This window comes from Sus scrofa, chromosome 6, assembly GCF_054392235.1.
Source record: "Sus scrofa isolate SSC_HxYL_T2T_F1_AM1 chromosome 6, Sscrofa_HxYL_maternal_Yorkshire_Landrace_v2.0, whole genome shotgun sequence".
Lineage (NCBI taxonomy): Eukaryota > Metazoa > Chordata > Mammalia > Artiodactyla > Suidae > Sus > Sus scrofa.
In genome coordinates, this window is record NC_139388.1 from 155,064,594 (window position 1) to 155,080,058 (window position 15,465).

A 15,465-nucleotide genomic window follows, 5' to 3' on the forward strand; every position below is an offset into this window, starting at 1 on the left:
TTTATATGAGGTGTTTTATATGATAACCCTGCTTTTAGAACAGTGACCACAATTGCGAGATGGATCAGTTTAGTCATTCCTGATTACTTCCAAACCCTCTAAAGTAAGGTGGAAAGGTTTCTTTGACTTCTATAGAAATAGTGTTTCTACAGGAGCATTTACAAATGGTACTATAGCCTGAAAGGATTAATACAATATCCAAAAGTACCTCTTTACCTAGAAAGATTTCTTACCTTCTCTCATTAAGCTAAAGGACCTTTTTAAGATTTCAAAGATTCTGTTAGGTCTACAGCCAGCATTTGTTCATAGGACCCCTGCTAAGACCAGGAGAAATACTAGTTTGGGGGTATGTTTTGTTTCACAAAAATTTTCTGGAGTTCCCATCATGGCTCAGCAGTAACGAACCCAACTAGTATCCATGAGGATGTGGATTCGATCCCTGGCCTTTCTCAGTGGCTTAAGGATCCTGCATTACCATGAGCTGTGGTGTAGGCCAGCAGCTGTAGCTCTGATTCAAACCCAAGCCTGGGAGCTTCCATATGCTGTGGGTGTGACCCTAAAAAAACAAACAAAAAATTTCTGTGTTTTTTCCCCCTTATTATAACTTAGATAGTTAAAGCTAAGTATTATTATACAGACAGGCAGCTAGGAGGCTAAAATAAATCTAATGGCAAGAAACTAGCAAAAAAAAAAAAAAAAGTTCATAAAAAGTACAAGCCTAAGATGTTGGTTCATCTTTCTTATTCACATACCTTAAATGTAGGTATTCCCAAAGGTTCTGGTACCTTCCTTCTTCCTTTCTTTAAATAAGCGTCCATTTTGCTTTTTTTCTATTTACAAAATTAATATAAACTTAACGCAGAAATTTTGGAGTAACACATAAAAGCAAAGAAAAAATTCATTCCAGAGCTCAAAGATAACAGTATTTTTGTATATGTCCTAGTAGTTTTTCCATGCCTGTATGTTTATCTTTCTTCACAAAAATGATGTATTATCCATACTGTTTTGTAGCCTGCTTCTTCTTCTTGTAAAGATTTTTCTATTTCAGTAAATAATCTTTTACAAAATTATTTTTAATGGCTGCTGAGTATTCCATGTCTGTATCATTATTTATGTAATTCCTTATTATTTGGTGTTTAACTTATTATAAGGTGTTTAACTTATAAATAAACAGTGTACATTTTGATTTTTTTTTTAGAATTGTCCTTTTTAGGCAAATTGTAATTATTTAATGATGTGTGTGTGTATATATAACCATGTATATAGCCTTAGTTAATCAAGGTAATAGAAAAAGAATGAAGTAAAATAGTCCAAACTCAAACCAAACCATAACTAAATCTTAATTATTCCAGTGCAAATTAACTGTAGATAAAATGCTACAAGGACCTGCAACTACCCCCTGCTCTGCAGTTTGACCATTGCATACTTACTAGTGCTGACTGCTGCTCACATCCCAGGAGCTGGAGAAGATAAGCCACACTTGAGAGTACAGAATGCTGGTTATGGGTATCAGGGAATAATAGCAAATCTGTTAGTTTGCTCAGGATGTCAAATAGTTGACCGAGTTACCTAATTGCCCTCTTTGACAAGAGAGGACAATAGTTTTAAGGAGTACATAGGAAGCTCATTCATAATGGTCTTTATTCGCCACTGCTGAGAAGGAAAGGGGAATAGACAAATTTGGAAAATGAGAAAAGTTACTAATTGAGAAGGAATAAAAATTCTGTACAGCACCGAGTACCCAGTGGAGTCCTGGAACCGTGCATTTGTAGCTGAGCCAGTCAGCGTGGTACTCATTCCTGTATCTTTTGCAATAGAGCCTAATAGCTTAATTCTTAGGAAATGTAGCAAAGCTAGTCACTATCTGATGAAGAAACACTGTCATCTACTCTCTTAGAAAATAGATGTTTTTAGGGAAAAAAATTTTAAATTGAGGCTTAATATCTTAAATTTTCAAGATTTTAGCTTGTTAAAAGTTCCTTTTACTGCTCTCCATGTGCAAGATATTAAGCTCTAGAGAATCTTCCTAAAGAGTCGCTATCATTATGCCCACTTTATAGATAAGTAAAGTGAGTCCCACAAAGATTGATTCACTAGCCCAAGGTCATGAAATAAACTCAGGTCTGTTGACTGCTATCCTCCTGCAATGTGATAGAATTTTCTAATTCTTTGAACTCTACTGCTAATGATTGTGTACTAGAGATTTTTCTAGCTTTGTTGTTCAATGTGTTCAGTAAAGATGGAATTGTCTTCCTATATGGTCTTTTTACTTAACGGGTAGTTTGCTGGTTTAAAAAGAAAAAAAGAACTTACTTATTCAAACTTCTCAACTTTACATCATGCAATTGCCAAAATGTTTTATGAATATTAAAAGAAGGATGTGGTAGACCAGCGGTTATTGTCCAGAACCCAAAGATTTTTCTGCTGTTACCTCATCTGACATTTACAGCACGTTTAGATCAAAAGCCTAATTGTGGAGTTCCCGTCGTGGCGCAGTGGTTAACGAATCCGACTAGGAACCATGAGGTTGCGGGTTCGGTCCCTGCCCTTGCTCAGTGGGGTAACGATCCGGCGTTGCCATGAGCTGTGGTGTAGGTTGCAGACTCGGCTCGGATCCCGAGTTGCTATGGCTCTGGTGTAGGCTGGCGGCTACAGCTCCAACTGGACCCCTAGCCTGGGAACCTCCATATGCCGCGGGAGCGGCCCAAAGAAATAGCAAAAGACAAAAAAAAAAAAAAAAAAAAGCCTAATTGTGATAAGAGGAGAGATGCTAGGTAGTCCCATACTGTCACGTTCTGCTTAGTCTTGCTGAGGTCAAATGAAACTAAAGACATCTTAGGTGGTGGGATTGCAGGCAATTTTTATTTAGTTTTTCTTTTGGCTTATTGGAACCTTCTAGTTTTTCCACAGTAAACATGCATTATTTGCATGCCTATATTGAGCACAATAAATAATAGTATAGGTAAATTAGAACAAAGAACCCAAGAGAATTTTATTCTCTTCTCCCTTTCCTTCCACTTCAAGATATGCTTACCCTGATTTCTGACACAATTCTGATTTTAAAGAGTAGATACATTTCAAAGAAAAAGATCTAACATATGATATCAAAGGTTAGTCATCTAAGCAGCACTGTTTGTCATCTAAGCAACACAAGACTTTAGAATCAGGCCTGAGTTTGTCTTCTGTCTTTTCTGCTTGTTTTTATTTTTTATTTATTTACTTACTTACTTACTTACTTACTTACTTATTTATTTATTTATTTATTTATTTTAGGACCACATCCATGGCATATGGAAATTCCTAGGCCAGGAGTCAAACCAGAACTGCAGCTGCTGGCCTACAACGCAGCCACAGCAACACCAGACCTGAACCGCATCTGTGACCTACACCACAGCTCACGCCAGTGCTGGATCCTTAACCCACTGAGTGGGGCCAGGGATCAAACCCGCATCCTCATGGATCCTAGTCAGGTTCATTACCACTGAGCCATGACAGGAACTCCATTTTGCTTCTTGTTTTACTGTAAGAGTTATGAGCACCTCTGTAGGGAAAACAATATCAGGTAATGTTGAGAGATTACGATGACAGTGATAATGGTCACCTTTTACTAAACTTATATTAAAGGAATGGAATGATGTCACATTAGGCATTGGGGAGCCCCATCTGGAATTTGCAAGGGGTTCTTCACCCTTTGGCTGTAGTGTGGTTATACCTTGAGTAAAATAGCTGTGGACTCAAAAATTCCTTTTACAGAAAAAAGGAAGGAAAGATGTGTACTTTAGGTTTTAACTTACGCTTTTCTTATCTCCACTATCGTTATCTGTGGCTACTCTGTGTAATAAGGGCCAACAACGTCTCTTTTCTAGAGAAAGTAGTCTTATTGGCACCTGCGCTGTTTTAAGATTCTCTTTACTAAGGGAGGCCTGCAGTGTCGCAGGTTTTGTTTTTGTTGCTTTTTAATCTGAAGTTCTCTGGAGATATTTATCTAATAAATTTAGAAATGTTGCTATGAGGCAGCTGTTCAGTCTACTTTCAGCCTAAATTAAGGTTAATTGCAAGCAATCGCTAGGCATATAACAGAATGTTGCTTTTAACCTGTCAATGTTATCAGAATATGCCAAGCATGTGGAGATTAAAACTTGAAAAATGATGAAAGTCAGAGCTATTTGGACTGCACATGCCAAAGAAAAACGTTGTTTTACCAGAATGCTTTAAAAAGTGTATGGTGTTTGAACTTTTATTCCTGTGAGCTAATTTTATATATAAGTGGGTATGATTATGAAGGCTCACAGTCCCATCTTTGATTTTCAGGCAGACCTCAAAATTGGACTCCTAAGATTGTGAAATTAATTTATTATTACAGCACAAGGATCAGGAAGGATGCCATGTCTTCTTTATACGATTTGAGTGGTTCAAGTGAGACATGACACAAATTACTTGAAATAAGTGCAGCAAGTCTTTTAAAAGGTGTTCAAAAGAAATTTTATTGTTTATTAATTTTTAATGAGTTGTGGATCTACTGTATGTCTCTTCTGCTCTTGCCTTCTTGTATATATTCTCCTCACAGACAAATGATGAAAGTCAGATGTCATTTGCTTTGTCATATCATGACAAAATATCTTTTTTTTTTTTTTTTTTGCTTTTTAGGGCCACACCCTTGGCACATGGAAGTTCCCAGATTAGGGGGTCAAATCAGAGTTACAGCTGCTGGCCACAGCCACAGCCACAGCCACATCCACTGCAATGTGGGACCTGAGCCATGTCTGTGACCTACACCACAGCTCACGGCAACACCTGATCCTTAACCTACTGTATGAGGCCAGGGATTGAACCATGTCCTCATAGATACTAGTCAGATTCATTACTACTGAACCACGATGGGAACTTCCAAAAATGTCATTTTTCTGCCAATTCTCCCATGGTTACTTATCATGCTCCTACATGCTAAAATGGTTCCCATTTCAAGATTTTCATACTGGCTTTTTCCTTTGCTCTTACCTGGATCTTTGCACGGCTTACTTCCTCACTTGTTCAGTCTCTGCTCAAGTATTATCCCTGCCATTCGTCCTCAAATACTACCCCAGCCCTCCACTAGTCGCTCTCTGAATCTGGATCCCACTTCATTCTCTACATGGCACTTATTGCTCCTGGAAATTATGTGTGTTTATGTATTCTCCCTTTCTCTCCCTACTAGAATGTAAGCTTGGTGAGGGCAGGAACTGTTTCATGTGTTGCTGTATCCTTGGTTCTTAGAACAGTTCCTGGAACATAAGACGTGCTCAAAGTTGGTTTTTTTTGTTTTGTTTTGTTTTTTGAGTGAATGGGAATGCTAGAATGGGTTAACAGGAATATGAATTAATCTGAGATTAAATAACTCCACTTTAGTTCACTTACCTCAGGAGTTGTCATTCCATCCTGGTTCCACCCGTAACTTTTGTCTACAGGAGGCGGGTGAGGAAACGAGCCTGTGCTGATCTATTCAGGCCTTTCGTGGTCCCAACGCTTAGAGCAATGCCTGGTACAGCATAAGAATTTCATAAACATTAAATGGTGGGTGATTACTGGAGGTAGTTCTCGAAAAAAGACCAACCAGTAGATTATTAGAATAGGGAAGTGGGAGGCGAGGGGGGGATGCCTACTAAATCACCTAATATGTGTCATTATGATAAGTCAGGTACTATCTCAGTTATTCCCCATAGTCACAAGGCAGGTCAATAATTAGCTTCCCTTCCAGTGATCTAGGCTGTAGATGTCGATTGCTAGCCTTTAAGATGTTGACAGAGGAAGTCCCATTGTGGCACAGCAGAAATGAATCCGACTGGCATCCATGAGGATGTGGGTTCGATCCCTGGCCTCACCCAGTGGGTTAAGGATTTGGTGTTGCTGTGAGCTGTGGGGTAGGTCACAGACGTGGCTCAGATCCCACGTTGCCATGGCTGTGCCATGTAAGCTGGCAGCTATAGCTCTGATTCGACCCCTAGCCTGGGAACTTCCATATGCCATGGCTGTGGCACTAAAAAGCATTTAAAAAAGATGTTAACAGAAAGCTTTAGCTAAATATTATGCTTCTCTGAAGAACTCAGGCTGGTTCCTGATTCAGCTTTTCACTATCCACTTACCATCCAGTTATACCACTGGTTACACAGATTAATGTTTTACGCTCATGTGCTTTGGGATCAGACAAATCTGCCACGTATTATGGGCCAACTCTTAGAATCTTAGTTTCCTTACAGTTAAAGTGGAGATATTATCTTATGTGGTTGCTGTAGAGCTAAATAAAATCATATATTTCACAGTGTGTAGTCCATAGTATGTATTTAATAAGTGATAGATGATTGTTTTTAAGATTTTTGTATTTATCTCATGTAGTACTTACCACACTTTTGTAAGGTACTATTATTTTTTAAATAATAAAAAAATTATTTTGTCGGTACTATTATTTTTTAAATAATAAAAAAATTATTTTGTCGGTACTATTATTTTTTAAATAATAAATTGTCTTTGATTTGTTTTATACCGAGTATCCCCAAAGACCCTGATATACACACCTCACATCCCAAAGTTCTAGACCTTCACTAGAGAGTATCTAGTATGCTTTGATAAAAACTGAACCTGGACCTAAAATTTCATTATCTTCTCAAGCATATTCCTTAAAGAGGGATACCCAAGATCAAAATGGTACCTGGCAGGCATCGAAACAAAAGAATTTGGTGATTAATTTTAGAGTAGAACTTTCCGTATGTTTACTTGCTTAATCTTTAATCTCAACGGTACTCACCCAGAAAAAATTAAAATCCAATCACAAAGTATTAGCATTTCTGCAGCAATAGGAAACTAAGATGCACTCCAAACCTCATTTTATACAAGGCTACCTTTGTGGGCATGGAAGTTAAACTTCCTAAGTTCAACTTCTACCCTCTGCACTTCATGTGCTGCTTGACCTTGGGCAAAATCCTTCACCCCTCTAAGCCTCAGTTTCCTCATCTATAAATTGGGTCGGAAGTAATAACTACCCGTTAAAACATTTCTACTTATATTTTTTTCTGGCCCTGTATGCAGCATTTTCATTGTTATCATCATCTTCTTCTCCTTCTTCTTCTCCTTTTTTTTTTTTTTTTTTTTTTTTTTTTTGGCTGGGCCCATGGCATACAGAAGGTTCTGGGGCTAGGGAATGAACCTGCACCACAGCAGTGACAACACCAGATCCAGAACCACCAGGGAATCCCCTCATCTTGATTTTTTAATGTAATGTAAGGCTTTATTTTTTAGAGCAGGTTCACAGCAAAATTGAGCAGAAGGTATCAAGAGTTCCCATATACTCCCTGCCCACACATACATAATTTCCCTAATTATCAACACCTCTCACAACAGTGGTACATTTGTTACAATTGATGAACCTACACTGACACAGCATAATCAGCCAAAGTCCATATAGTTTGCTTTTGGGTTCAGTCCTGGTGTTGTGGACTCAATGAGTTGAGACAAATGTATAGTGACAAGCACCCACCATTATAGTATCTTGCAGAGTATTTTCACAGACCTAAAAATTCTCTCTGCTCTGCCTGTTCATCCCTCCCTCCCCCTAACCCAGCCTAACCACTGATCATTTCACTCTCTCCAAGGCTTTACCTTTTCCAGAAAGTTATTTAATTGGAATCATGGACTATGTAGCCTTTTTAGTTCAGCCTCTTTGGGAATAAGGCATTTAAGCTTCCTCCATATCTTTTCATTGCTTTATAGCTTATTTCTTTTTAGGGCTGAGTAATAATAGTCCATTGCCCAGGTATACCACAGTTTAGTTATCCTTCCATCTCCCAAAGGATATCATGGTTGTTTCCAAGTTTTGGCAGTTATAATAAAGCAGCTACAAACATATATGTGAAGGTTTCTGTGTGGACAGAGTTTTTAACACCTTTAGGTAAAGTCCAAGAAACATGATTGCTGGACTGTGTGGTAAGGGTATGTGTGGTTTTGTTAGAAATTGTTAAACTGCCTTATAAAGTGGCTGTATCCATTTACATTTTCACCAGTACTTAGTGAGAGTTCCTGTGGCTCCACATCCTCACCAGCAGTTGGTGTTGTCGTGGGTGTTTTTTGATTATGACCATCCAGTTGCGTAGTGGTGTCTTACTGTTTTTTTAATTTGCATTTCCTTGATGAGATATGACATGAAACACCTTTTTGTATGATTGTTTGCCATCTGTATATCTAATTTCGTGAGTTATCTGTTAAGGTCTTTGGCCTATTTTTTAATGATTTGCTTTTTTTCTTACTCTTGAGTTTTAAAGAGTTCATATTTTCAATAATGGTTTTTTCTCAGATAAGACTTATGCAGAATTTTCTCCTAATGTGTGGCTTGTTGTCTCATTCTCTTGAAAGTGTCTTTTGCATAGCAGAATTTTTAAATTTTAATGAAGTCTAGCTTATCATTATTTCACGTACTGTGTTTTTGGCATCATATCTAAAAAGTCATTACCAGGAGTTCCCATTGTGGCTCAGTGGGTTAAGAATCTGACGTAGTGTTTGTGAGGGTACAGGTTCAGTCTGTGTCCCTGCTCAGTGAATTAAGGATCTGGCGTTGCCACAAGCTGTGGCCTAGGTCACAAATGTGGCTTAGATCGGGTATTGCTGTCTCTGTGGTATAGACCATCAGTGGCAGCTCCTATTTGACCCCTAGCCTGGGAACTTCCATGTGCCACAGGTACAGCCCTAAAAGGAAAAAAAAAAAAGTCATTGCCAAACCCAGAGTCATCTAGATTTTCTCCTATGTTATCTTCTAGGATTTTCATTTGGGATTTTACATTTAACTCTGTAATCTATTTCGAGTAAATTTGTAAAGATATGAGGTCTGTGTATCAAGATTCATTTTTTGGGGAGGGGGGCAGATTTCCTGCTGTGGCTTAGCGGAAATGAATCTGAATAGTATCCATGAGAAGGCAGGTTCATTTCCTGGCATTGCTCAGTAGGTTAAGGATTCAGCATTGCCGTGAGCTGTGGTGTAGGTTGCAGACAGGGTTCAGATCTGGTGTTGCTGTGGCTGTGGTATAGGCTGGCAGCTACTGCTCCAATTTGACCCCTAGCTTTGGAACCTCCATGCAGATGTCTGGTTGTTTTAGCACCATTTGTACAAAATTCATCTTCATCTTTAAAGTGATTTCTGCTGTGTTCCTTATGACAGAAAATAGCAGCACATCCACTAAGAAAGAAACTCAGAAGTGATCTTTGATGCTGTCGATGCTGTCTCTTCCCTACGTCGATGGATCACCAAGCTTTTAAATGCCACCTCATAGATTCTCTGTCAATATTACTTCACCCACACTGCAGCTTGGTCATTTCAGAGGCCAGCACATCTCTCGTCTAGGATCCTGTGATAAACTCCTGCCTGGTCCACCTGCCTGAGCCCCACCTTCTCTCAGTTTACCTTTCCTCCTCCCATCAGAATGATCTTTCTGAAAAGCAAGTCTGATCATCTCTATTTGGCTGCAAACTCCCCAGAAGCTCCCTATTTCATTTATGATAAAATCCACATTCCTCCTCCAGACTTAAAAAGTTTCTCCTGGAGTTCCTGTCATGGCTCAGTGGAAACAAACCTGACTGGTATCTGTGAGGACACAGGTTTGATCCCAGGCCTCACTCAGTGGGTTAAGGATCTGGTGTTGCCCTGAGCTGTGGTGCAGGTCACAGACACAGCTCAGATCCTGTATCGCTGTGGCTGAGGCATAGGCCAATGGCTAGAGCTCCCATCTGACCCCTAGTCTGGGAAACTCCATATGCTGAAGGTGCAACCCTAGAAAAGATTAAAGAAAAAAAAAAAGAAGGTTTACCCTGATTGAGTCCCAGCCACCACCTCTCCTCTCCCTTCACTGTCAGGACCTGGAAACTGGAGTTTACGGCAATGTGCCCTGCTCTGTTTTACTCTGAGACTTTTGCTTCCTGCTTGCTGTTCCTTGTTTTGAAACACTCTGATCACCCACTTCCAGGTATCTCATACGGGTTCTGGAAGACATGGCTGGAGGCAGAAGTCCCGCAGGAATCACGAGACTAAAATGAAAGAATCCTCAGGGATACGTCCTCCTGGAGGCGCTCCGGGAGAATCCATTTCCTTGCCTTTTCCAGCTTTTTTGGCCACCCCGCAGCATATGGAGTTCCCAGGCCAGGAATCAGATCCAAGCCACAAGGGCAACCTAAGCTGCAGCTGCAGCAACACCAGATCCTTAACCCACTGGGACGGTGGGGGTGAAACCTGCATCCCAGCTCTCCCAAGACGCTGCTGATCCCATTGCGCCACAGTGGGAACTCCTCCAGCTTCTTTCTCCATTGGGTTAGCTGCCCTTCTTCTGTCCTGTAGTATCCTAGGCTTCTCAGTAGCATAGCCCTGATGATTTATGATTTTGATTATTAAAACAATAATAATACTTCTTAACATTGATTTAGGCCTTATTGTGCCATATTACAAACTAATGAAGAAAAGTGATGTAACAGATATCTGTGTACTCAGCACTGAGATTAAAACATGGTAGTAATTTGCCAAACATTTCAGATTTCTCTTTTTTATCTTATGAAATAAAATGTTATGACATATCTAGTTCTACTTTTCCCAAACCTTTCTCCATCTTCCCTCCCTAAAGGTAAACACCAACCCAAAGCTGGTGAGAAAAAGTTTTTTGGTTTTTTTTTGTTTGTTTTCTTTTTAGGGCCGAACCCAAGGCCTATGGAAGTTCCTGGGCTAGGGGTAGAATTGAAGACACAGCTGCCACGGCAACGTGAGATCCTTAACCCACTGAGCAAGGCCAGGGATCAAACCCACATCCTCCTGGATACTAGTCAGATTTGTTACCACTGGACCACAATGGGAACTGCCTGGAAAAATCTTTCTACCTCCTGTTCCCCTTGCTAAACACAAGGCCAGGCAGGGAAAGTGTGTGTTGTTTTGCTGTGATCTCTCTATTGCCAGTGCTTGGCCCAGGGCTTGTCAATCACGCTCTTTGAACAGCTGGCTGGATAAAACCAGCCTCAGCTTAATTGCCTTTAACTTGCCACCTTCCAAAGCAGCTCTTTCCATTTTTCAAGACAGCTCTGCCTGTCATTCTTTCTTTAATGGAAATTTATTCCTTCTCAGAGAAGGGCTGAGATTATTGCAGAGGCAAAAAAAAACAAAGGACAGAGCATGAATTTTGGAATCAAACTTACTGGGTGCATGCCTTTCAGCAATTACTTAAATCTCTCTGGATGTTTAATTTCCTCTTTTGTAAAAACGAGGCTAATAATACTCATTTAGCAGAGTTTTGTGAGGACTAAATGGAAAAAAAAAACAAAAACAAATGTGAATGTTCCCTTTTTGGTGGAAGAGGTGCTCCATAAATGATAATGTTCCCATAAAGTAATTATTTTATCTTTTCGTTTTTCTTACTCAGATTTTTCCCCTTGCAGACTTTTCATTTTTTCCTCTTGTCCATGCTTATCTGTGCCACTGCTCCTCCCTTCATTCCATTGCTCCAGGAAGGGAGCTCCACTTTGTGCTGCTTGACAGGGTACAAAAGTTCAAAGACACTTCAAGGTCCAGCTCTCCCCAATCCTGAATATTCTGACCTTCTTGTCCGCTTTACTTCCTCAAATGTAGGTCATAGATCCTTTAGCATCTGTGATAGACTCTTGCTAACATGGCATCTGTGCTGGCCACATTATTGTCTTTAAGTTACTTCCCATTCTGTCTGTAAGCTGCTTGAAGGCCGGGACTGTGTCTTTTTTTTTTTTTTTTTTTTGTCTTTTTCTATTTCTTTGGGCCGCTCCCACGGCATATGGAGGTTCCCAGGCTAGGGGTCCAATCGGAGCTGTAGCCGCCAGCCTGTGCCAGAGCCATAGCAACGCGGGATCCGAGCCGAGTCTGCAACCTACACCACAGCTCATGGCAACGCCGGATCCTTAAGCCACTGAGCAAGGGCAGGGACCGAACCCGCAACCTCATGGTTCCCAGTCGGATTCGTTAACCACTGCGCCACGATGGGAACTCCCGGGACTTGTCTTAATGGTTCTCTATTTCCACGCTTCTCAGCACGAGCCTGGGAAATGGTATGACATGGACTCAGGGGGTTGCCTGAGTTCAAATCCTTGTTCTGCCACTTGCTAAACTCTGCAATCTTGATCAAGTATCTTCACTTTTTTAGGCCTCCGTTTCCTTAGTTGTAAAGTGAGTGGAATATAATATCTACCTTTTGGTAGAGTTCTGAGAATTAATAAGATATGTCTATAAAGCATCTTGCACTGAGATTCTCCCTAAGTGCTCAATAAATGCTGGCTGCATTATTATCCATTAAATAATACAATGTTATATGTCAGTTATAGTTCAATTTCCAAAAAGGACTGCTGTGTTTTCTTAATGTTAGTGCTAATGCATTAGTTTCCCATTGCCACTGTAACAAAGCATCCCAAACTTCTGGCTTACAACCACGTATGTTTTTCATCTCACTGTCAAAAGTCCAAATTGGGCCTCATGGGCTACAGTGAAAGTATCTGCAGGACTGTGTCCTTCTGGAGGATCTAGGGGAGGAGCTGTCGCCTTGCCTTTTCCAGCTTCTAGAGTTTGTTCACATCTCTTGGCCCCTGGCCCTTCATTATTCTGACCTCTGCTTTTGTCATCCTGTTGCCTTTTCTTTTTTTTTTTTTTTTTTGTCTTTTGTCTTTTTTTGTTGTTGTTGTTGTTGTTGTTGCTATTTCTTGGGCCGCTCCTGCGGCATATGGAGATTCCCAGGCTAGGGGTCGAATCAGAGCTGTAGCCACCGGCCTACGCCAGAGCCACAGCAACGCAGGATCCGAGCCGCGTCTGCAACCTACATCACAGCTCAGGGCAATGCCGGATCGTTAACCCACTGAGCAAGGGCAGGGACCGAAACCGCAACCTCATGGTTCCTAGTCGGATTCGTTAACCACTGCACCACGACGGGAACTCCCTGTTGCCTTTTCTGACTCTGACTCCCCCTCCTCCCTCTTTCACTTATAAGGACCCTTGTGAGTACCTTAGGCCCACCTAGATTATCCAGGATAATCTCCCCATCCCAAGATTATTAACTCAGCCACATCTGCAAAGTTCTTTTTGCAGTAAGATAAAACAGTCAAAGGTTCTGGGAATTATGATGTAGATATTTTTTGGGGGTATCTATTTTGCCTACCAACCAATAGAGTAAAACTCATTCACCCATTTAACTTACATGTACTCATCATGTACTCTATGCCAGGTCTTGTTTCAGACCCTGGCACTGCAAACAAAAACAATACCTACTCCTCACATGACTTTTAGTCTAGAGAAAATTTGGAAGGCAGTGGATCTATCTTATGAAAGGACTCCCCAAAATGTGGAGGGGAAATGATAATGTCTCATAGTTAACAGTTACCCAAAGCTTGGTGTCAGTTTGACTGATGGAGAAACAGAACATGGATGCAGCATATTACTTGCTAGGGTATGCCTACCATAGACGTGGGTGTGTGAACACATGTTAATGAAGTTAAGGTATTCTTTTTTTTTCTTTTTGTCTTTTTAGGGTGGCACCCATGGCATATGGAGATTCCTAGGCTAGGGGTCAAATCAGAGCTTCAGCTTCCGGCCTACACCACAGCCATAGCAACAAGGGATCCAAGCCATGTCTGCTACCTACACCACAGCTCACAGAAATGCCAGATCCTTAACCCACTGAGAAAGGTCAGGGATCGAATCTGCATCCTCATAGATCCTAGTTGGGTTCATTAACAACTGAGCCGTGATGGGAACGCCGTATTTTTTTTTTTTTTTTAGGGGCTGCGCCAGCGGTGTATGGGAAGCTCCCAGGCCATGGGTCGAATCGGAGCTGCAGCTGCTGGCCTATACCACAGCCACAGCAACACGGAATCCTTAACACACTGAGCAAGGCCACGGATAGAACTCACAGCTTCGTGGAAACTAATTGGGTTCTTAACCCGCTGAGCCACAACTGGACCTCCAAGTGGAGGTATGCTTGAAATTGTTCTCCTAATAAGGAACCAATGGAAACCAGACACACAATTTTCAAGTAAGAGGAAGAAAGTGGAAGGACAGTATTTCCTTTTATTTTCTGCTTAGCACTGAGGTTTCACGTGTGCATTGCAAGGAATAGGAGTGAAAATTTACTTGGGGCATTATCTATCCAAAAGGGTAAGCTTATTTCATTTACCTTCTCACTCATTAGAATAAACACACTGCTTCTTATGTTTTTGTTTTTTTCCACATCTGTACTTTCAGTGACTGATCACCAAGCTGCCCAGGAGCATCATCACATGCTATTCACTGAAACAGAAAGTGGAATGGGAAGAATGAGCACGGGGATGGGAAGTACCTGCCGTAATTCTTAGACATATGGCCTTGGTTGGAAAGGCAAAGCCAGGAAAAGAGAACAAACCAAAAATACTATTTCCAAGGGTCAAGTCAATCATGTCTTTATTTCGATTCCATTCTCAGAAATGAACAAAAATATTTCTCTCTAGACCCTGTGTTTCCTATCTAATAATTCTACCTGACGTCTTTGGACCCAAATGTTGCCCCTAAACTTCTCTTCTCATCCATAATCTTCCTCCTGTATGACTATTAAGACGTGGGCTAATGACACCAGAAAGACAGAAGCTTGAAAGAGTTTCCTACTTTGCAAATACCTGACAGTACATCATGTGTTTTTGTTGGTTGGGGCCTTGGCTTGTCTGTATTTTGTCTTCTTTAGCTCTGACAGATCCAGAAATGGCCTTTTCAAAATGCAGGAAGTTCATTCTAACTGTGTTTTCTTTATTCTTTATTTTCTTTTCTTTTTTTCTTTTTTCTTTTTTTGGTGTGTGTGTGAGTCTTTTTAGGGCCACACCCATGGCATGTGGAAGATCCCAGACTAGAAGACGAATCAGACTTACAGCTGCCAGCTTATACCACAGCCACAGAAAAGCAGGATCCAAGCCACATCTGTGACCTACACTACAGCTCACAGCAACGCCGTATCCTTTAACCCACTGAGCGAGATCAGGGATCGAACCTGTGTTCTCATGGATACTGCTTAGGTTCGTTGCCACTGAGCCACAATGGGAACTGTCAATTCATTATCTTAAAGGCGGGATCTTTGTAAGTCACTTTGGTTTGTAGAGATCATTTTGTGAAGGTTGCACTGACGTTCTCTCATTTGACACATAATTATTGGGTACCTACTGTGTGAAAGATGGATGCGGGGGGGCCAAAGATGGGGAAGGGAATTCACATTTACTGAGTGCAGTAGGTACATGCACTGTGACCTCCTATGCTTATTTAATTTGCCTAAGAACTATAAGCCATCATACTCAAAGTTTTCAGTATGTAGACAGCTTTCTTCCAGTCCAGCTCCAGCTATTTGTCTGTAGCACTGTTTGGAGAAGGACTGTGAGGCTGAGCTTGAGCATAATGGGAAAGCATGGGAAGATCAATCAATAACATCTGCTGTGAGTGCG